The following is a 22,067-nucleotide window of genomic DNA, read 5'->3' on the forward strand; positions in this document are numbered from 1 at the left end:
GCACTTATTTTCTTATCTGAACTGTCAGCTGCTTAATTTGTGATACATGATGTATCCATACCATATACATTTCTTTTTAAATTTTGACTTATTTATTTATTTAGGTAATCCCTATACCCAACATGGGGCTCGAACTCATGATCCCGAGGTCAAGAGTCACATGCTCTTCCGAATGAGCCAGCCAGACCCCCCCAATACTATACACATTCTTTTTTTTTATTCTTATGTTAATCCCCATACATTACATCATTAGTTTTAGATGTAGTATTCCATGATTCATTGTTTGTGCATAACACCCAGTGCTCCATGCAGAACGTGCTCTCCTCAATACCCATCACCAGGCTAACTCATCCTCCCACTCTCCTCCCCTCTAGAACCCTCAGTTTGTTTTTCAGAGTCCATCGTCTCTCATGGTTCGTCTACCCCTCCGATTTCCCCCCCTTCATTCTTCCCCTCCTGCTACCTTCTTCTTCTCTCTCTCTCTTTTTTTTTTTTTTTTACTATACACATTCTTAATATCATGAGAAAGAGAAAAGCAGCCCCTTCCATGTGGAGCTGTCCTTGTACTTTTACCTCAGCCTTAGCACAGCTGGGAGCTGGCCTGGTACTCATGGCTTAGCCATGGTGTTCTCCTGCTGACCATAAAACACTTTGCAAAACACAGACATCAGATAAAGGCACTCTATGATAGAGGCATACAAAACAAGACCACTCCATGATCACATCGGAATAGACAAAAACAATAATGTTGTCTAAATCACAAAAGCGAGTGAGCACATGCCCTTTTCCCGGATAATATGACTGTTTCTGCTCCTTTACCCCTAGAGCTTTAACTCTGCTTTGTTCCTTCTGACTTTCGGATAAACATTATTAAGTTACTCTCTCATTGAATTATTCTTGTTTCCTGAAAGTATCCAGTCCAGGGCAAAGCCACACTTCCTTAAACCCTTTCCCAAATCATCCAGCCCAAGCTCACATTTTGTAAGTCCTTTATGACATCTTCTTAGGGAGACACCCCACTGACCCCATGGCTTACTGCCTCCCGGATGGCGATGAGCCAATAAACCCTACTTTGATTGACTACAGGTGTGTTCCTTCTGGTCTCCCGCTGGCAGACACCGACACACGCCATATATGGCCACACCAAATCTTATGTTTAAATTACAATGCAGGGCGCCTGGGTGGCTCAGTTGGTTGGGCGACTGTCTTTGGCTCGGGTCATGATCCTGGAGTCCCGGGATCGAGTCCCGCATCTGGCTCCCTGCTCAGCGGGGGGGTTCTGCTTCTCCCTCTGACCCTCTTCCCTCTCGTGCTCTCCGTCTCTCATTCTCTCTCTCTCAAATAAATAAATAAAGTCTTTAAAAAAAAATAAAATAAAATTACAATGCAACTCAAACCTTTAGAAACATTTATATTCCATTTTAAATATGGCAACTTGTTCCCATTAAATTTATGCTATGACTCTTCATTTCCTTTGGAAATGAATTTAACCTTTCCAGTTTACTCAACTAAATATTAATATATTCATAGGTAACGGATTCAAGATACTAGTAGCAATACCAAATTCACTAAAATTGATCTTATCTAAGGACATTATGAAGAAATATTCAGGGGCAGGCACATAGGATCCAATAGAATAATTTTTTAGACATTTGAACTAATGTATAGACTCATTTGACAAACAATATACATTTGATTCAAAAAGATTACTACATAGAATAAAAAACATTGAAACACTGCATAAAATCCGTATCACAACAAATAGCTGCCTATAAACTAGACTAGGTCACTAACATGGTGTTAAAACATAAATTGAGGGGCGCCTGGGTGGCTCAGTTGGTTAAGCGACTGCCTTCGGCTCAGGTCATGATCCTGGAGTCCCTGGATCGAGTCCTGCATCGGGCTCCCTCTGACCCTCCCCCATCTCGTGCTCTCTCTCTCTGTCTCATTCTCTCTCTCAAATAAATAAATAAAATCTTTAAAAAAATAAATAAATAAATAAAACATAAATTGAGATGTCCCATAATTTACCATATATCTTAAATTTATGTTATTTTTACCATGTGAATAAAATCTTTTGTTTATTTTCATCTCTCTTTGAATTTTCACATCGAGGAGATCATGTCAAAAAAACCCTACTTTGGCTATTTCCTGTCAATAGGGGGAAAATGAGTTCCTTTGCTCATCATAAACAACTTTGCCAATAATTTAATTTTAAAAAACACAAAAGAAAAAAATAAGCAAGAAAGAAAATATAATTAATTTATGTAAATTACAAGTTATGATTTGGCTTTGCTATGAATGATAAGTACACAGTCAAAACAGTAGAAATATTATGTTGTTGACTTCAACTTTTGGAGTCAACTTCTAGACAAGGCACAGAAGACTGAATGTAAACATTTTTCATCTTGGTCACATAAAAGTAGACATACAAATGATAGAAGTTGGGAGGTGAATGTGGCGAAGAATGCTGAAGGGAAGGAAGGTCGCTGATATTTGTGTTTTACAAAAATGTGGAGTCTAGATATCTTTCTATTGTTGCCTAGACATAAAATAAATATGTAAAATACTGATTAGAATTACTAATTAAGAAGAGAGCAGGAGATGGGTTGTCTTTAAGTAAGCTAAACCCCTATCTATTATAACAGGAAGCCAAAAATAGATGATAAATCAAGAAATAATGACACTGGGGCACCTGGGCAGCTCAGTAGGTTAAGCTTCAGCTCAGGTCATGATCCGGGAGTCTCAGGATTAAGCCCTGCATCGGGCACCCTGGTCAGTGGAGAGTCAGCTTCTCACTCTGCTCCTTACCCCCTCACCCCCTCACCCCACTTTCTCATGCTCTCTCTCTCTCTCAAATAAATAAATAAAATCTTTAAAAAGAAAAAAAATGGTGACATAGTGTATTATTTAGAAATATGAAGATAAGCACAAGGGGGAAAGCTTTTTTTCTTCAAGATTTTATTTATTTGAGAAAGAGAGAGAGAGCAGGGGAAGGGGCAGAAGGGAGGGAGAGGGACAAGCAGACTCCACACTGAGTGTTGAGCTCAGTGTAGGGCTCAATCCCAGGACCCTGAGATCATGACCTGAGCCGAAACCAAGAGCCGGATGCTTAACCAACTGAGCCGCCTAGGTGTCTCAAGAAAAAGAGGTTTACTAAGGAAAAGGAAAACCACAACACTATTAGAACTAATAAACAAATTGAGCAAGATTTCAAGATAACAAGATTAATATAAAAAAATCAGGTGCCTTTGTACAATGAATAATCCAAAGAGTCTGCTTCTCTCTCTGACCCTAACCCCTCTCATGTGCTCTATTTCTCTCTCTCTCAAATAAATAAATAAAAATCTTTAAAAAAATTATTTTGTAGCTGAAATAAGTAGAATTAAGAAAACAAGCCTATTTATAATAGCATCAAAAAGAATAAAATACTGGGGAATAAATTTGAAAAAAGAAGTGTAAGACTTGTACAATGAAAACTAAAAATGTCGGGGCACGTGGGTGGCACAGTTGGTTGAGTGACTGACTCTTGGTTTCTCCTCGGGTCATGATCTCAGGGTCCTGAGATCGAGCCCCAGGTTGGGCTCTAAGCTCAGCATGGAGTCTGCTTGAGATTCTCTCTCTCTCCCCCCTCTGCCCCTCCTGCTCATGCTCTCTCTCTCTCAAATAAATAAATAAATAAATCTTTTAAAAAAAAAGGAAGAAAACTAAAAATGTTGTTAAAAAATTAAAGATCTAAATAAGCAAAAAGATTTGCTTATTTAACAAATAAGCTAAATATTTGTGGATCATAAGACTTGATGTTGCTAAGATGGAAATATCCCCCAAGTGGATCTACAGATTCAAGGCAATGCTTATCAAAATCCCAGCCAGATTTTTTGCAGAAATTGATGAGCTGATCCTAAAATTCATATGAAAATGCAAGAGATCTCAGGGCACCTGGGTGGCTCAGTCAGTTGAGCATCTGACTCCTGGTTTTGGCTCAGGTCATGATCTAAGGGTTGTGAAATCAAGCCCCACATCAGGCTCTGCACTCAGGAAGGAGTCTACTTGAGATTCTCTCCCTCTCCCTCTGCCCCTCCCCTGCTTGCACTCTTTCTCTCAAATAAATAAATATTTTTAAAAAAATACAAGAGCTCTAGAATAGCCAAAACGATTTTGAAAAGGAAGAACAAAGTTGGAAGACATACTTCCTGATTTCAAAACTTATTACAAAGCTACAGGAGTGAAAACAGTGTGGTAGTGGCATGAGGATGGACAAGCAGATCAACGGAATTGAAGTGAGAGCTCAGAAATGAGCTCTTATACTTACAGTCAATTGATTTCGACAAGGGTGTTAAAACAATTAAATCAGAAAGAATGGTCTTTTCAACAAATGATTTGACTACATAACTATAAACTAAAAAGCATTGAAATGTAATTTTAAATAGGCGAGTTTTATGACATGCAATTATATGTCAATAAAGCTGTTTAAAAATACGTAAGATGTCACTCCTCTGCTTTCAACCCTCCAGTGGCTTCCCATAGCATCTGTAGTAGTGGTTCTTGACCAGGGAGAGGAAGAAGGTTCCATTCCAGGGGCCATTGGACATTGTCTGAAGACCTTCTTGGTTGTCTCGTTGGCAGGGTATTTCTGGCATCTACTGGGGAGAAGCCAAGGATGCTGCTTACTATCTTAGTCCTCCACAACAAAGAATTGTCCTGCCCAAAGTGTCAACAGTGCTAAGACTGAGACACTTTGATCTAGAGCAAAGAAAGCAAAGTCCTTACAATGGCCTATGAAGCTCTCCTTGATCTGGTGCTGTCTGCCCCTGTTGTTAGCTTCCTGTTCCTTCAGACATACTGGCCTATTCACTGTTTCTCAAACTCACTAGGCACACTTTTGCCTTGGAGGCTTTGCACATATCAGCTCCTCTGTTAAGGGCCTCCCCCTTCCCCAACCACATGGCTAAATTCCCCTCCTTAAAAAGTCTTTGAAAAAATGTCCTTTCTCAATGAGACCTACCACGACCATCCTATTTAAAATGACAACACCCCCCCAAAAATAAATAAATAAAATAAATAAAATGCAATCCTTTCCTGCCCTGTTGTATTTTTTTAATTCCATTGTACTCATCACTTTTCAACATATTATTGAGTTTGCTTATTTATTATGTTTATTGCTGTTGTCCATTTCCCCTACAAGCACCACAAGAATCTTTGTCCTATTTGCTCACTCACCTATTCCAAGTGCCTGGAATGATGCCTGGCAGATAGGAGCTGTCAATAAATATTAATTGAATGAATTAAATGGATGAACTTCATAATTTACAAAGCCTTTTTTTTTTTTTTTTTGAGCGAGAGAAACAGTTGGGGGGCGGCCAGAGGGAGAGGAAGAGAGAGAATTTTTTTTTTTTTAAGATTTCATTTATTTAGGGCGCCTGGGTGGCTCAGTCGTTAAGCATCTGCCTTTGGCTCAGGTCATGATCCTAGTGCCCTGGGATTGAGGCCCACATGGGGCTCCCTGCTCAGCGGGAAGCCTGCTTTTCCCTCTCCCACTCCCCCTGCTTGTGTTCCTGCTCTCGCTATCTCTCTCTCTGTCAAATAAATAAATGAAATCTTTAAAAAAAAAAAGATTTCATTTATTTATTTGAGAGGGAAAGAGAGAGAAAGAGCGAGTGCACAAGCAGAGGGGAGGGGCACGTGCTGAGTGCAGAACCGGAGTGGGACTAGATCTCAGGACTTTTGAGATCATGACCCCAGTGGAAACCAAGAGTTGCACGCCTAACCAACTGAACAATCCAGGCGCCGCAAGAGAGAATCTTAAGCAGGCTCCACGCCCAGAGGGGAGCCCGATGTGGGGCTTGATCTCACGACCCAGAGATAAGACTTGAGCCAAAATCAAGAGTCAGACCCTTACCTGACTGAGCCAACCAGGTGCCCTGAAAGCCTTTTAAAACATAGGTATTTTCTATTCACTACCAATCCCAAATTTCCAAAAGACTTTTAAAACTCAAGAATTGTTTTAAAAATCCAATTACATATTACAAATTATACCCAACAGTAAACTTTCACCTGCAGACAAAACTTTCTAAAAGTCCATAGACCAGTATCTTACTTCACTATGCTGGTCTGCAGGAAATAAACTGCATAAATTAAACTCTGAGTTCCCAGAATCTCACTGCTTCCATATTGAGGATTCAAGACAAAATTGCATTCTGGGCCAGCCTACTTACCTGAGCTCTGCCCATTGCATTCTAAAAACACATTGCATTTAGATATTAAGAAAATTAACTAAATCAATCTCTGTTCATTTTTGTTTTGCCCCCAAATTTTCCAAATAACTGCAGACACAGAAAACACTCCTCTGGTATAAACATACATACACATGAGCACAAATTGCAGCAATAATTTATCTTTAAAAACAATAGTTTATTTTTGTTAAATGTTAAAATGTTCATTTTGTAAAATGTCTAAAATAAGAACTTAGAAAAACTCCAAATTATTCCCATGTGTCACGCAGCTCTTACTTAGCAATCAACAACTACACCACATACAATCAGCTAATTCTTAATTTTTAACCATAATTACTTAAGGCAACTTTTATTTATTATTCACTTTGTAATATATTTGGTCCACAAATATATCATTCTGAAATTTTTATGTTGAAAAATTATGAATTTTATTAATCACTTAAGTTGAAGTAAGTTAAATAGTGTGTGGTAATTGTCAAATTGGAAAAAGTCTAAGTTTATCATTCTATTTCTTACTTGCTGTCTCACATTGGGCTTTGTGTCTGTTTCTTCATGTGCAAGTTGGGGATGATTGAGCTCACTTCATCATGTTGTTGTTGGCTTAAATTAGATAATCTCTGATTCTGGTTCCTAACACAGAGCTCCTAAATCTCTTACAATTTCCCCAGGCAAAAGAAGTGTCTTTTGTTCTAAAGAGGTGACTCTTGGTAGACTCCTGGATAGCTTCAGGATGGGGCTGGTCACCAGAAAGACCAAGCCATGAGTAGGTACTTGGAACTTTCAGCCCCCCACCCATCCTCTGGGAAGGGGTAAGGGGCTGGAGATTGAGTCTCTCTGTCAAATAAATAAATAAAATCTTTAAAAAAATTAAAAACATGTTTTGAAGATGAATATGGCTCATGGAATCATCCATAAATATAAGTTCTTTTAGTTAGACTTTAATATTAAAAAATTATTTTGTAGGGTGCCTGGGTGGCTCAGTTGGTTAAGCGACTGCCTTCAGCTCAGGTCATGATCCTGGAGTCCCTGGATCGAGTCCCACATCAGGCTCCCTGCTCGGCGGGGAGTCTGCTTCTCTCTCTGACCCTAACCCCTCTCATGTGCTCTCTCTCATTCTCTCTCTCTCAAATAAATAAATAAAAATCTTAAAAAAAACTATTTTGTAGTTGAAAAATATGCTTTACAGTTATTACAATAGACTTTTAAGGGTGTTGGCAGCATAGAGTTGAAGCTTGTGTTCTCTGGTAAAATCCTAGTACTCTAACCTCTGATTTGCTGGCAGCGGTGACCTTAAAAAGAATGAGTCCCAAATAGAAGGTATATTTGAGACAAGCTACATTCTCCAAGTTTCCTACTGTGATAACTCTGAGGGCAAGCAGCAAGCAGTCAGGGATTGCTGACCTCTGTATAGTTTAATTACCTTGTGTAGTCTGCAAATTTTGATAACTGCTCTTATGATGAAATAACCTTGTGTGCATTTTCTATTTCACTTAGAAATAACAGTTTTTATTTGTTCTGAGAAAAAAACTACGTCCACTTGAGTAGACTCTGTTTACTCTGATGGCCTAGTGTTTCTGGCTGATCTCCAATAAAGCTGAGCCTGAAGCATCCCAGTGCTTTTCAGGGCTAAATGGCTAGCCTTTTATTTTGCTTCTCAGCAGACAAGATTATCTCATCAAAGAGAATATTTATTAATAAGTTGGCATTTGTATTGTCCTAAACGGCTCCCAAACGAGCCGGACGAATTAAAGATAGAAGAACTTCCAATTCTTTCTAATTCACCCACAAGAGACCATTGACTGGATCTCTCCTAACACAAGGCTATTAATAAGAGGGGGAAGGGTGCTTATTTACTGGGTACCAGCAGACAAAGGAATAAGGAATAGCACCAATAACCTCATTCTCCCTAATTGCTCACTTCTGCCAGCAGTGTTCTCCCTCAGCATGGGGGTGGCTAGAAGTTCTGAGAGTGGCCCCTCCTGAACTACAGACTGTTCCTGGGCTATTTTTAGAAGGAATAAAGCCACTGAGTTATCTATGGTCTCAGGATATCATCTGAACAAGCAGGATGCACCAACAGGAGCCCACCCCCAGAGCATCCAATCTCCTCTACCGCTGAACCATCCCCTTTTCCCACATAAACAAACTAACACTTGTACTCTGCTTCTCATCTCTCAGGGCATGACTATCGCAAACAAGAACTTTCAGAATTCCTTTATGAAGGCTTCGACTCTTGTGAATTTGGATACTGTGAGTCAACTCTCTGATCCTGATCCTCTTTGGTTCACTAACAGAGCTTAGACTCTGGACTAGGAGGCCCCTGTTTGGGCATGTGACCAACTTCTCTGCATGTCATCCTCAGTTTATTTAGATGCAACCTTAACAATGACAACATTCCATATATTTTAATAAACACTGTCCTGCTAGGAAAAGGTAGTGGTGGCTTCTTTCCAGTTGGAGCTTTATTGTCTCCAAAATGGGGGTCTTGTCAACCCGAAGCTATACTGTGAGCATGCTGTGGAACTGTTAGCTGGAATAGGACCCTCAAAGATAGTTAAGAACCTTGCACTTCCCTGAAATAGAGGATATGTTTGCCTTGGAAGAATTCCCAGGCCCAATCAGCAGTTGCAGAGATCAAGAAGAGAGGAGTGTGATTCAAACAATTTTCTTGTTCTGTAGGTACTTCGTGATAGAAAGACTATGCTGGGAGAGGCTCTAGTTAATGGGAAGATCCTTGGTTAATGAGGAAAATGGGTCTGGTGGAACACTGAGGAGTCCTTTACAGAGAAACAATGGGCTTCCTTGAAGCTCGCCTGTTGGAGACCAATCCATTCCTGTGACCGAAATAGATGTATTTTTTTAAAGACTTTATTTATTATTTATTTGACACAGAGAGAGACAGCGAGAGAGGGAACACAAGCAGGGGGAGTAGGAGAGGGAGAAGCAGTCTCCCCGCTGAGCAGGGAGCCTGATGCGGGGCTCGATCCCGGGACCCTGGGATCATGAACGGAGCTGAAGGCAGACACTTAATGACTGAGCCACCCAGGCGCCCCCGAAATAGATGTATTAAGGAATAGATTGTTAAAAAGGGATTCAGCTGCAGTAATTAAGTGGGCAAAGAGTTTGAAGAAGAGGAACAAACTGTAAACAATACGTGTAACAATATTCCTCCTTGCTAGTAATGAGGGGAGAAAAACCCCACAGAAAGCACATTTAGGATTCCGTTTGACCCTTCGCAAAAAAAGAATGCTGTATTTAAAATAATATCCTCTACTGCTGATGCGACTGTGATAAAATTGAGGTGAGAATAGAAATGAAGACAAGAATAGCATTTGGTGGGGCGCCTGGGTGGCTCAGTCGGTTGAATGTCCAACTCTTGATTTCGGTTTAGGCCATGATCTCAGGGTCATGGGATCAAACCCCACGTCGGACTCTGCACTGAGCATGGAGCCTGCTTGGGATTCTCTCTCTCCCTCTCTCTCTGCCCCTCTCTCCACTCCCTAAAATAAATAAATAAATCTTAAAAAATAAAAAGAATACCATTTGGAAAAACAGAATGGTCATAACCAGCCATAGTCTTTCATTTAGTATACAATTCAATGTTTTTTAATATATTTACCATATATGTAATATGTTTAGTTTGTACACCCATTGCAACAATCTAGAAACAGTCTTGAAGATACTAGTATCCTTGAAATTATTCCTGTGTCAATAAGTAATAATACTAGTCGTTACCCCTACTGAGTACAAACTTAGGACCAAGCATTTACATGTAATGTATCTCTCAATTCCCTCAACAATCCTGAGGAAGGTGGTATTAGTGACTCTTATTTTATTTTATTTTTAAGATTTTATTTATTTATCAGAGAGAGAGAGAGCACACAAGCAGGGGGAGTGGCAGGCAGAAGGAGAAACAGGTTCCCTGCTGAGCAGGGAGCCCAATGAGGGGCTCAATCCCAGGACCCTGAGATCATGACCTGAGCTGAAGGCAGACCCTTAACCAGCTGAGCCACCCAAGCATCCCAGTGACCCTATTTTATTTTATTTATTTATTTTTTAAGATTTTATTTATTTATTTGAGACAGAGAGAGCACATGAGAGGGGGGAGGGTCAGAGGGAGAAGCAGGCTCCCTGCCGAGCAGGGAGCCTGATGCGGGACTCAATCCAGGGACTCCAGGATCATGACCTGAGCCGAAGGCAGTCGCTTAACCAACTGAGCCACCCAGGCGCCCCTCCAGTGACCCTATTTTAGAGAGGAAATACTGAGACAGAGAAGTAATTTGCCCAAAGTACCACAGATAGTCATAGAACTAGTGTCAAAAAACAGACATTCTCTTTCTAGAACCTGCACTCCTAACTACTACCCTGTAAGGTAATGGTACAATGAAAGTAAAAAGTTCCATGTAGGAAGAATCAATTGTAAAATTCTGTAAGGTCCAAAAATGAGTACATAATAGGTTTAATAAATTATGGTTGGTCTACTATCCAGCCATGTTAAGGGAAAAAATAGAGCACTTAGAATCAAAGAGAATATTTAGGAGATTCTACAGCAGAGTATAGTGGTTACTGGATGAACGAATAAACTAGCAGAACACCTGCTGTGGTCCATGTCTGGCCACAAAGGATCATCAGTTGCTGCAAACCCAGGGCCAAGCCCCATGTCTCCACTCACAGATCTTTCCCAGTGCCTGTGAGAAGCAAAGGCTCCTCCCCCCTGGGTGAGCCACAGGCAAATGACTCTGGAATCAGGCTCCATCTGAGCCACAGACCTTGGCCTTGGAGTTGTTCCCCCAGGGACAAAATTTTGATGGTGTCTTCTGTGTTTGCAAAGGTTGAAAATACATCTATCTGCATGTGGACAAAATTTGGAAAATGGTATGCAAAAATAAAAATAGTTGCAATGTTTGCTGGGGGAATTACGAAGTTAATTGCGTAAGAAATTTTTTCGATGTTGTTATACTGACTTTTTGGCAACATTTTGTTTTTCAGAAAGGGGATCTTGACCTTCACTTTGATGTTCTTAAGACGAAAGTCAAATCAATTGAGGGTTTAGTGCTGGCTGTATCCAACCCACACCCTAGACCTTGGCAAGAATTCATCTTCTAGAGAATATCTTGGTTAGGACTATTTAATTGTTCTAATTTCTGGGGTTGCAGCAAAGCATAAAATGAACAAAGTCCCTGTTCTCTAAGAGTTTACATTCTAGGGGCGCCTGGGTGGCTCAGTCGTTAAGCGTCTGCCTTTGGCTCAGGTCATGATCCCAGGGTCCTGGGATGGAGCCCCGCATCGGGCTCCCTGCTCCGCGGGAAGCCTGCTTCTCTCTCTCCCACTCCCCCTGCTCGTGTTCCCTCTCTCGCTGTCTCTCTCTGTCAAATAAATAAATAAAATCTTTAAAAAAAAAAAAAAAAGAGTTTACATTCTAGAACTGCATTGCCCAGTATAATAGCCACTGGCTACATGAGGCTATTTAAATTTAAATTAATTAAAATGCAATACAAATTAAAATTTATTTTCTCTGTTGCACCAGCCACATTTCAACTGCTTAAGTCTTTTGGCAACTAGTGGCTACTGTACTAGATAGCTTGGATATAAAAACATTTCCTTCACTGCAGAAAGTTCTATTAGTCAGCACTATTTTAGAGAAAGGAGTCTGACAATAAGCAAGTAAACAAAAATGGACAAGAATAGAAATTACTCTGAAGAGGGACGCCTGGGTGGCTCAGGCGGTTAAGCGTCTGCCTTCGGCTCAGGTCATGATCTCAGGGTCCTGGGATCAAGTCCCACATCGGGCTCCCTGCTCAGCGAGGAGCCTGCTTCTCCCTCTGCCTGCCACTCCCCCTGCTTGTGCTTTCTCTCTCTCTCCCTAATAAATAAATAAAATCTTAAAAAAAAAAAAAAAAAAGAGGGCACCTGGGTGGCTCAGTTGGTTAGGTGACTGCCTTCGGCTCAGGTCATGATCCTGGAGTCCCGGGATCGAGTCCCACATCGGGCTCCCTGCTCGGCGGGGAGTCTGCTTCTCCCTCTGACCCTCCCCCCCTCATGCTCTCTCTCTCTCATTCTCTCTCTCTCTCTCAAATAAATAAATAAAATCTTAAAAAAAAAAAAAAGAAATTACTCTGAAGAAAATGAAAGACAATGATGCCATAGAGATGGATGGTCTTTGGGAAAGCATCTCTGAAGAGCTGACATTTGAGCTGAAAAACTAATAAAAGGAAGGAGCCAGTCATGCCAAGATCTGGGGATAGAACATTCTAGGAGGAGGGAGAGGCAAGTGCCCATGCCCTGAAGTGAGAATGAGTTTGGGGTATTTGAGAAACAGAAAGATTATTTTGGCTAGAACTTTGTGAGCAAGAAGGAAAGTAGTCCAAGACGAGTTTGAAAAGATAGGTGGAGGCAGAATCTGTAGGTCATGATGAAAGAGCTTGGATTTACCCTCTGCCCGTCTATGAATTGTGTATTCAGTCACCTGAGATCCTGAAGCAGAGCAGAGTTGCAGAGCCTGGCAAACGTTTTAGAAGTGAGCAGCAGGTGGTGTCATAAAAGTTAGGCTTACCAAGGCAAATAGGAGTTGAGGGACTCGCTAGCAGCATTCACAAACCCATTATTGGATCAGGTGATAGACTCACTTGGGCAAGTTGGTGCTTTCATGGGGTTACAGAGAGATCCTCCTTGCCTTCCTCCTGAAAGGATAGTAGGTCTAAGGTTACACCCACTTAGTTGATTCCACCCTAAGAAAAAACCTTTTGGTTGTTAAAGGGACAGAGAATGGTTCTGGGGAGCACAGGAGAAGTTGGAAGTGGGGAAGAGTTACTTCCCCTCATCCTGAAGCATTCAAATACAGAGCTATCTTCTCCCCTTATCTGAGACCCATTCATCTAATCATTCATTCCCTCAACAAATACGGTTTACTTATACTCCTTGTGCCATAACACAAGCCATTGGGTATTGGGGATATAGCAGTAAACAAGACAAAGTTCTTGTTCTTACATAGCTTACAAAGTAGGTAACAAATAGATATATAAAACAGTAGGAGGAAAATTAAACAAGAAAGGAGACAGACAGTGAACGCAGCATTTGTTTCACATATATTGTTTGGGGAAAGCTCTGCATGGTAATGATTGAATGGAGTTTGGAATGAAGAGAGAGTTTACACCAGGCAAATGCTTGGGGGAAAAGCATTCCAGGCAGAAGGAACAGCAGATCTCTGGAGGTGGGAGTCTGCTTCATGGGCTCATGGAACAGCAGGAGGCCAGTGTACTGGAGCCCAGTAAACAGGGGGAGGGCAGGGAGAGCTGCACGGAGAGCTGCAGCCCCGGACGTGAGGCTGGAGACTCGGTATAATGACAGACAAGGATGGTAACTCTGGAGGTGGTGAGAAGTTGTCAGATACTGAGTGTAATTTGCTGATGGGATTGGATGTGGCTTATAAGTGAAAGAGAGGAGGGAAGGATGACTCCAAAGTTTTTGGTCTGAACAACTGGGTGAATGTAATGTCATTTACAGAGACAGGAAACCCTGGGAGAGGCAGAGTTTTTTATGGGATGGGGAGGTTGTGGTAGGTAGTTCATTTTAGACATGTTAAGTTTGCAATGACTGTTGAACCATCAAGTAGAAATGTTGAGGAGGCAGTTGAAAACACATGTTTGGAGTTTAGGGAAAATGGCCTGGAAGCATGAATATAGAAGTGTTCAGTATACAGATTGTATTTATTTATTCATTTATTTTTATTATAGAAAAATTTTAAGCATATACAAATGTAGAGAGAATAATATGATGAATATTTGTGTATCCATCACCTAGTTTTTCTTTTTTTTTTTTTTTTTTTTTTTGACAGAGAGAGAGACAGCAAGAGAGGGAATACAAGCAGGGGGAGTGGGAGAGGGAGAAGCAGGCTTCCTGCTGAGCGAGAAGCCTGACGTGGAACTCGATCCCAGGACCCCGGGATCATGACCTGAGCCGAAGGCAGACGCTTAACCATCTGAACCACCCAGGCGCCCCCCATCACCTAGTTTTATCAATGATTAATATTTTGTTAGTCTTGTCGCATCCCTCCTCATTCCTCCCTGGGCTGGAGTATTTTATTATTTTATTTTATTTTATTTTTCAGTTTATTTATTTAAGTAATCTCTAATCCCAGTATTGGGCTCTAACTCACGACCCTGAGATCAAGAGTCACATACTCTTCTAACTGAGCCAGCCAGGTGACCCTAAGGCTGGAGTATTTTTTTTTTTTTAAAGATTTTATTTATTTATTTGACAGAGAGAGACACAGCGAGAGAGGGAACACAAGCAGGGGGAGTAGGAGAGGGAGAGCAGTCTTCCCACCGAGCAGGGAGCCCGTTGTGGGGCTTGATCCCAGGACTCTGGGATCATGACCTGAGCAGAAGGCAGACGCCTAACCGACTGAGCCACCCAGGCGCCCCACGGCTGAAGTATTTTAAAGCAAATTCTGGATATTTACTGTTCTCCCTGTAAATACTTAAGTATCTAATAGACCGTTCTTAAAGTCATGGGACCAGATGATATTACCCAGGGAATACGTATAAATAGAGAAGAGTTATGAGGACCAATTCATGACATTCTGCCTTTAGAAGTTAGGAGGAACAAGCCAAGGGGACTGAAAAGGAGGAGCAGGTGAGGTGCAGAAAAGGTGTGGGGAGCATGTGGTCTTGGAAGCCAGGTGAAAAATGGGTTTCAAGAAGGAGGGTGTGATCAATTGTGCCAAATGCTATTGAGAAGCTGAGAGACATGAGGACTGAAAGGTAACCCTTGGATTCAGTAAAGTGGCGATTATCAGTGACCTTGATGAGAGCAGTTTAGTGGAGTTATAAGCATATGAGCTTGATTAAAATGTGTTCAAGAGAAAATGAGAGGAGAGGCAACAGAGCCTTAAAGTACATACAACTTTACAAGGGATCTTTTTTTCTAAAAAAGGGGATCTGGGAAACGGCAATAACCAGAAGAAGGTGCAAAGTTCAAAGGAGGTACATTTTTATGATAGGAGAAATTACAACGTATTTATACCCTCCTGGAAACAGTCAAGTAGGGAGGGACATTCTGATGATGTACAAGTGAAAGGGAACAAATTAATGAGCTAAGTCATGGAGTAGGTAAGAGAAGTGGGATCCAGGGTTTTAGATCACTCATTTCAGTAGCTTTGGAAATTCTAAAGACCCCAGGCCTTGCCTCTTGTGGTTGGATCCTAGATGGAGGCATACCCTTTCCTTATCAACACTGGTTCCAGAGAATGAACATCTTTGCCTGGAAAATGGCTGGGGCTTGTTGTTGAGGTAGACAGGCTCCTCTCCCACTAAGTGGAGTCATTTGGATATGTCTCATCCATTGTGGAGTCTCCATCTACCCAGTGACTCCCCATGCAAGTAGTTCCTGTGCCCAGCCCCAGCTATACAAGAGATGAGGGTCTCCCAAGAACTGGCAACACAGTAGACCAGATGTTAAGAATAGAAAACATTTTTTTTGCCTCCCTTCATAGCATTCATTTTGACCAAGGAAGCTGACTCTGACTCGTGAGTGGAGCGTTATCAGTAAATACTTAGCCACAGCGATAGGTCCAGGAGTGGGTATGTGATCTAATACGATCCAATCTATGCTTTTTAGGAATGCTAGACCAAAGATACCCTGTTTTCTATAAGACATGAAAGAGAAAGTGTGTAACCGTGAAAGTATAGGCATCAGTGTTGGAACGACAAAAGAAGTCAGGGTTTTTGTTGTTGTCGTTGTTTTTAAAAAAGTATTTTTTTTAAGGTACTCTCTATATACAACATGGGCTTGAACTCATGACCCTGAGATCAAGTCGCATGCTCTACTGATGGAGGCAGCCAGGCACCCCCAAAAGAAGTTAGTTTTAATGAAGCCAACATTTTAGAAGGCAGAGACTAAGGGATGAAATGAAATTAGATCTTTGTTGAGCTGTTGGGAAAAGCCTTGCCTGAAGTTCTAGTATCAAGTTTCAGCATAGCTCTAAAAATTTTTCAGGTATGTGGAATAATGTATTTCCTTAATTGCTCAAGCCAGTTCAAGTTGGATTTTCCAACCAAAAGCATCCTAACTGAAGCACAAAAGACAGGTGCAGTCCTCTACTGGGTTATTCATTTATTAAACATGTTCATGCACTAATTTTGTATCAAGCACATGCCATGCACTAGGGATACAGTAGTAAACAAAGAAAATTGTGTCCTCACAGTCTAAAAGCCCCCACCCTCCCAGTCACCTTTTCCTTTAAGGGCTATTGGCCCTTTGTTCTTTGTGTGAGCTCTAGTGACATGGCTCTTGTTTCTTCTCAGAGTGGCCACCTCCTGCCTTCACAGCATGGGACTTTCTCCAGCCAATTTTGTCTGAAAGTAGGCTTATCTTCCCAGCTTTCCTTGTCTTGGTCATTGTGTCAGTTGGGGATCAGTCAGGGAAACTGAAACTACTCTAGATATTTTAAGCAGGAAGGAATTTATTTCAGGAAAATAGCTGTTTTACCAAACCATTAGAAGAACTGGAGGATTCAAAGTCAGAGAAAGTCATCCTTTGCTCTCAGACTTGCCACTAGAAGTTTTAGGTGGGCAGTTTGTGGGAAATTACCTGGAAGCCACTGCAAAACCTATTTTCTTGCTGCTGCCTGAGGAAGAATAATGCATGGTTTCTGCTTCTTGTTTTCTGCCCATATCTCTTCTGAATGCCTTTCATTGACTGGCACTAACCTGAACTCCACTGAGAAGGGATTTGGGAAAATGCAGATCCCAAATTTCCAGTCCTTGTGATGTGGAATAGCACAGAGGAGGGTGAATTTCCAACCGACAATCTGGCAAAGGAAGACAATCCACCAGAGGAAGAACCCACTGCTTCCTTTTAAAGGTTTGTCTGCTAATCACAGCATAGATGCTTTCTGAAGACAGTGAGGATTTACCTAGAGCAGGCTCCTGGACAGAATATTTAGCCTGACAAAAAGCAGATCAGTTCTGCATAAAAGGTAGTGTGGGTGGGGTAACGACGGCTTTATTCAGGGATGATTCATGCAGTGTACTCCACCCTCATGATGGAGTCAGTCATGTCACTGGACAACCTGCCTACTCCCCAGGCAACCTACGAAGAAGCCTGCCTGATGATATGATGCATACCTCCTGTTCACGTAGAGTTCAAGGTTAAGGGATAGGTCTATTGAAAAAACACACAGGCAGAGGAAACTCAGGCTAGCTCTCTCTATAGGGATATGAGTAGGCAACCAGGCATCCAAAAAGGGGGGGGGGGGGGAAGCAAGCAAACAAAACAAGTTCTCTGTAAAGGAGTGAGACTTGTCATCGTTAGTAATGAATGTCTTCAAAGTTGTGAGGGAAAAACTATTTGAACCCAGAGTTGTCAAGAAAGAGAGCCAGACAGTAGTTAAAGGCAGCAAAGATAGATTTTATTCAGTACTATTGCAATAGAGCAAAGAGGCTTCCGTAAGACAAACTCAACTCCAAATGCAGCAAAGACAGCTGCACAGCAAGGGGACTCAGGGGATTCTTTAGTCTTTTTATTTTATTTTATTTATTTATTTGTTTGTTTGTTTTTTAAGATTTTATTTATTTGCAAGAGAGAGAATGAGAGAGAGCATGAGAGGGAGGAGGGTCAGAGGGAGAAGCAGACTCCCTGCTGAGCAGGAAGCCCGATGTGGGACTCGATCCCGGGACTCCAGGATCATGACCTGAGCCGAAGGCAGTCGCTTAACCAACTGAGCCACCCAGGCACCCTTAAGATTTCATTTTTAAGTAATCTCTATTACCCGACATGGGGCTCAAACTACCCTGAGATCAAGAGTTGCAAGTTGTACTGACTGAGCCGGCCACGTGCCCTGAGGGTAGGGGGATTCTTGATAAACTTGTCTAACCGGATTCTTTAGACAACAAGAGTGTGGAATGAGGAACTTGATCAAATATCAAAGGTGATCAGGTATCAATGGAATTAAAAAAAAAGATATCAATGGAATTCTTACCAAACTGACTTAGCAGGATTCTTGCTAAAACTGGACTGTGCAGGCTGAGGACAGATCCCAAGAACGGCAAAGGAGTCTGAAGTCGGGTCAAGGAGATAAACTTTTTCAGAATTCTATACCTAGCCAAACTGCCAATTGAATGTGAGAGAAAATAAGAAATATGTAGGAACTCAAAATGCTTAATATCAAATGCTGTGAAAAAAAATTTACTCATAGATGATGCGGAGAACAAAGGCAAAAGAAATGTAGAAAAAAATTAGATTTCCTTACATCTTGTAGCCCTTTGACAAGTCCTTGAGACAGGCAGAGTGACCTTCCTCAAGGGGCTCAACTGCCTCAATGTTAATACTTGGCTAGAGGCAAAAGGCAACCTTAGCTTGGACATTAGCCTGACCTCCAGGATCCTGTGAAAATCCCCTTGGAAATTTCCTTTATCTCTACCCCCAAGATATATGTTAGCAATCATTCTCCATGCATATGGCCCCCCTGATATACCCTGAAGGGTCTCATGACTAAAGTTTTACTAGACAGTCATAAATGACCTTTTCCTAACAACAGCTAGCCGCTCAAGGTCCTAGAAACCTTGTTTCCAAATTCCTTAGAGATTTACACTATCCCTAATTGTGCTCCCAACTTAAAAGTACATAATCAGTCACTCCTCACAATCCCAGTGCAGCTCTCTTTTGCCCACAGGTCCTGTCCCCATGCTTCATTAAACCACCTTTTTTGCACTGAAGATGTCTCAAGAATTTTTTCTTGACCATTTGCTCCCGAACCTGCCAACATTTCACATCAATAGATATACTCCAGCAAAATGTAAATGGAATCTAACAAAGAAGACCACGGGGAATTTAAGTAATAGAAGTATAAGACCAAAGTTAAAAAAGCTTGAGGGAAAAAAAAAGCTTGGGAAAAAATAAAAGATCCATAAGATCCGGATACATGGAAGCCTCCCTTTTGAGTTGCAAAATTTTAATGACCTAGGAATATATTTTCATCACTAAGGTCTAATCATACTACTTGATTCTATAGTTAATATTTATAAAATTATAATATGGTAAGTGTTGGGTTTTAGTTTTTAATTTTTAGTTGATCTATATACAAATTAATTTAGTATTTAATTTAGTCACAAAAATAATATAAATGTTAGGGCACCTGGGTGGCTCAGTCAGTTAAGCATCTGCCTTTGGCTCAGGTCATGATCTCAGGGTCCTGGGATCAAGCCCCACATCGGGCTCCCTGCTCAGCGGGGAGCCTGCTTCCCCCTCTCCCGCTCCCCCTGCTTGTGCGCATGCTATAAATGTTATAACTATTTACAATAATTAACAAAAATTTAGAGGTGCAGAGGAGAAGTAGAAAGAAGGGGAAATTTGTTAATTTATCTTTTACTGCGGAGAGATACAGTTTAAAATCAACAAACCAACAAATAATATCAATTGAAGAAATCATGATAGATATCAAGAAAACAAAACCGCAGAAATGCTAACAGAATTGCCTGTAGGGAGTGAGACCTAATAAGAAATGGGGAGGAAGAGAGACCTTATTTTCTTTTTCATGTCCTTCTTAAAATTTAAACACTGTATGTGTTTATATATGACAAAAAATATCAAAAGCTTTAAAAGTTGTCTCAATGTTACAAAAAAAGGGATGATACTCTTTTCCATTGGGCAAGAAGAAAGCATTTTTCTCAAAAGTTTTTTAACGTAGATGGCATGTCTAATATAACTTTTTCACTTTTATTAATCATTTTTGTAGCTCCCAATAGTTAACAGACCAAGAAATCTTTTTCTTTTTTTTTTTAAAGATTTTACATTAAGTAATCTCTGCACCCATTGTGGGGCTCAAACTCACAACCCCAAGATCAAGAGTTGCATGCTCTAGTGACTGAGCCAGCCAAGTGCCCCCCCAAACCAAGAAATTTTGGTATTACTTTTATCCATTGCTGCCACTAGGTAATGGTATCATGATTTTTTTTATGGCTCAGGAAATATTGTTTCTCAGTCTGAAAGTATTCACTGTAAGTGGTCACTTGGTGAAATCTCTGTTCATTTTATTTAAAAGCCAGTAGACATCTAACTCTGGATTATTAATAAGCATGATATGTTTTTAATTGCCAGCAATTTAATTTAAAAATTTCATTTATATAAAGCAGTTTCATTTCTTGTGTGCAAAAAAAAAAAGCCCATAATAATAACAAAACACAACTGAAACCTATGAGCATTCAGGTACTACTCCGTGTTCTCACTGTTCCTTGTCTATTCTGGGAATAGATATGTATCTTACTAACTTTCAGTACTCTTTGAAGTCACACTGAAATTCAGGCTCTGCAAGTTCTCACTTACTGTTACAGTATTAATAAGCTTCAGAGGCTGTTTATTAAAATAACAACTTGGCATTGACTTAAATTGAAAGAATCTTAGTTGTCTCTCACCAAATGATTCCTCTTTTTTTTTTTTTTTTTTTAAGATTTATGTATTTGCCAGAGAGAGACACAGCGAGAGAGGAAACACAAGCAGGGGGAGTGGGAGAGGGAGAAGCAGGCTTCCCGCCGAGCAGGGAGCCCGATGCGGGGCTCGATGCGGGGCTCGATCCCAGGACCCTGAGATCATGACCTGAGCCAAAGGCAGACGCTTAATGACTGAGCCACCCAGGCGCCCCTAAATGGTTCCTCTTAAAACCAAATCCAGAGGAAGTAAGAACTCTGTTGGTATTTTCTACATGGATACTTCGAAGTATTTGATTAAAAAATGCTTGGGTTGGGGGTGATTGTTTTAATCTCTTTGTGGTTTTCATTTGCCTTTATTGTGATTATTTCAAGCCTTCTTTCCACATCAATAATTCCATTTCCAGCCATGTCTACTCTTCTCCTTGTGGTTTTGATGTATTTATTAGCTCTAAAATGATATTACTTTGGTCTTTGTTTTGTAAGATGTGTAATTTCCCTATTCATCTCTTTCAGTTTATCTCATTTTTGAGTTCTTAGTCTGCTGAGCTCATTTTCTTTTTAGGTTATTCTAGTGCTCAAAGCACTTGGCGGGAATGTTTTCTGTTTCTCTACTTGCCTCCTGAATTCCTTCCCTCTTTATCTGAAATGGACTTGGTTTTCCTAATGAACTGCAGCTTGAAGGTTGCTATTTAATGCTGTACGCACTTTTTCTATGATTTATAAGCTTGTCTGAAAGAGAGGAGGGCAGAACTCAAGGGAAGTGGTATGCAGCCTTTGTTAGAATACACACATTCCCCCACGTCTTCTGAAGTTTTAGGAGTCTATTTCAGGATTCACTCTTCTAGGGGTTGTGGTCTTTCATTCCGATACAAAAGAGTCTCAATCCTTGAAACCTCCCCCAATTTAGTATGTTTTCCTGGAGTCTTCACAGCCACCTAAAACACCTAACCTATTCTCCACCTCTCACTTCACCTTCTCCCCAATTGTCATTTTTACTTTTCCAGAGAGAAGAGGTTGAAGATAAAGAAACCTCTTAATTCTCCTTTCTCTTGGGTATATGTGCATATGTATGTGTTAATTCCCAGGATTTTGTGAACCCAACAACATGAATTTTGATAGAATGGAGGCAGGATTGGAAGCCTTGACTTACTCCAGACCAGAATCTTCTATTTCTTTCCTTGACTGCCACTTGTTGACATTTAAGATACTGAGTTGTGACCCTTTGTTTGTTGTGGATGAAATTTTAACTTTCTTAGGTATTGAAAGAAGCAGAGTCTATAAGGAAGCTTTATTTCATTATCTTAAACAAAAAGTACAATAATTTTTAATGTATATATACATTATACATTTGTTCATTATACATTTGATATATGTATATCTTAAATTTTTCTGATTATAAAAAGTTGTG

This window comes from Mirounga angustirostris, unplaced genomic scaffold, assembly GCF_029215605.1.
Source record: "Mirounga angustirostris isolate CCGP_5_RB_7025 unplaced genomic scaffold, mMirAng1.0.hap1 SCAF_4, whole genome shotgun sequence".
NCBI classification, from domain to species: domain Eukaryota; kingdom Metazoa; phylum Chordata; class Mammalia; order Carnivora; family Phocidae; genus Mirounga; species Mirounga angustirostris.